A 2490-nucleotide genomic window follows, 5' to 3' on the forward strand; every position below is an offset into this window, starting at 1 on the left:
TATGTAAATAACATTTAAAAAATCATTTAAAGCAATACTGGGTTATTCACTTTTTATCCTTTAAAAATATACATATAGTATTCAAGTTTGAGGAGTATTGACTGATCTGTGTTCTTAATTCTGGATTCACCTAATGAGAATGAATTAATGATAAATTTTTAAGAATCTTGTAATATTTAATTCTTTGTGCTTAAATTCTAACAAATTAAAATTCAGTTGTCCCCTTTCTTTTTTCATGTTGCTCAGTGTGTTTCTTCAGTACTGTATTCTATAATTATGCCTTCTTTATTCCTCTGTGATATTCAGAACTTTCTTTAGCTCTTTTAAAAACACACATTGGAGGCCTTTAGTTACCAACAATTTTCATTAACTTGCAATTTAAAGAAAAGTTTAATGAATGTTTTTTTCCAAAAATAGCTAAACCAGAGTGGGTCTTAAAAATGGGTACTAGATGTTAACTGTGTAGATAGTTGTTTCTAAAGTTCTTACTTTTTGGAAGTTGTAGATACAATTCTTTCATTTATGGGATGCAGCTGGATTTGCCTTTCTTCCTATGACTCACCAGAGGCTCTTCAAAGCCTTTCATTTTTCCTCTATTTTTGTGTACTGAAACTTCATTTTAACAAATATTTAAAAATAGCTTTAAAAATTACCATTCTCCTGGAATCTCCTTGAAATGTTATTTCACTTGCTCTAAAGATTTTTTTTTTTTTAAGCAAACTGAGTTAGTTTATTTTCAGTATTTTGAGGCTAGAGATAGACTTGGTGAATATTATTATGCTATAAAAATTTAGCAGTAGTGTTTTGAATTGTTCAAACACTGATCATTTATGCAAAAACTCTTTATGGTATTTCATAATCACAGGAACTTTGACAGGTGATTTACATTTTTTAAATTTAAAGCTTTAATAAATAAATTAAATTTATTTTTCTTCATTTACATTTATCTAACTTTATACTATTTCTTTTATGTTGCTGTGTATTTTTTAAAATGCTGTTGTACTTCACATAATTAATATATTGATACAGCATTTTAATTGGCATTTTTGTTTCTGTTAATTTTTTCCCCACATGATTTTCTGATATTATTCTCACAGGATTATAATTAAAATTACATGTGATTAATTTCTTCTCAATGCTTAGTTAGCTTCAATATGCAAAAATTGTGGTTGCTTTTAATAGCTATTATTTGTACTCAATGATCAGTTCTTTATGCTCTTTTTTTTAAACCAAATTGTAGATTCTTTTATTAACAGGTTTTATAAACAGGTAATACTAATCTTATTTCAAAACCATGAGGGACACCTCAGTGAATATACAGCTAATGAATAAATTATGAAGTATTTAATTTTTAAGAGGGAACATATAGCATAATCCCCCATATTAAACAAAGAAGCTATAATATGGATAATGATTGATGTGTCTAAAATGATGTATGCATACACAGCACAAATTAATGTTAATTATGTATCCAATACATTTTCTGTGATTCCCTTCAAGCTTTACTTTACCCAGAAACTGAATTCTATACTTTCTTTTCTAAAATTGGTACAATCAGATTATCTTTGAAGATCAGATTATATTTCATCACAAACTTGGTAAACTGATGACAAAAAAGTCTCATTTTCATATTCATCAAATATCTGCCAGTGATAAAAATAAACATGTGAAAATATTCTGTAAATCTGATAGCATACTGATCCTAGTTTTGCTACAGTTCATTCTTTTTTTTTGCTAACGTTGCTAGGAAAATATTTATTGCTATTCAGAAGACAAGTAGCATCATCAAGGTGTGCCTAGCATAGTCTATAACAGGACATTCTTTGAGAGTTTTGTGAGCTGCACAAAGAAAAATCCATTGTTCAATTGCTGTCATCTAAGTACACATATCTGGAAGGCACTCATTCTGAAGTTTGACAGCAAGTCCATTTAGTTCAAGACAAAACTCCCTTAAATGTTTATACTTCTATACACCTTCAGCTTGGCTTTCATGTAGTTAAAGAATTTTGTCAATATTGGACAAAGGATTCATCAGGCCAGTTAGAGAAATCCTGAGCTTGGGTCCCTGGTCTGTTCTGCCTCAGCACTGCCGTCCCCTCTGCCATGACCTTAGTGCCATAATCTATTTCTTTATGCTCTTGTTGTTGTTAGGGGCTGTCGAGTACGACTCATAGCGACCCTATGAACTAAAGATCTGAACTCTATTATATCTTGTGTCATCCTCACAAACAAACAAACAAACAAGAGCCAGGTGCAGCAGTCACCGTGTCATCCACTTGATTGAGGTTCTTCCTTATCGCTGACCCTCTCTACTCTTCCCAGCATCATGTCCTTCTCTAAGGAATCACTTTTTATTCCTTTAAGTTTTGAAGAAAAGTTTTGAGAATCCATGGGTACATTGTTGTTGTTGTTGTTGTTGTTATGTGCCATCGAGTCGTTTCCGACTCATAGCGACCCTATGCACAACAGCTCTAAACCCTGCTCTATCCT

At 31.4% G+C, this 2490-nt stretch overlaps 1 protein-coding gene and 1 pseudogene across 1 annotated transcript in view; one reads left to right on the plus strand and one right to left on the minus strand.

Moving 5' to 3' along the window:
- Positions 1-2490, plus strand: part of PDSS2 (prenyl (decaprenyl) diphosphate synthase, subunit 2) — a 489995-nt gene that overhangs the window by 39297 nt on the left and 448208 nt on the right. The window lies entirely within an intron of this gene.
- On the minus strand, positions 1496-2105 carry LOC102863969 (annotated as a pseudogene).

This window comes from Elephantulus edwardii, unplaced genomic scaffold, assembly GCF_000299155.1.
Source record: "Elephantulus edwardii isolate Elephantulus edwardi_28Jun2011 unplaced genomic scaffold, EleEdw1.0 scaffold00013, whole genome shotgun sequence".
Taxonomy (NCBI): domain Eukaryota; kingdom Metazoa; phylum Chordata; class Mammalia; order Macroscelidea; family Macroscelididae; genus Elephantulus; species Elephantulus edwardii.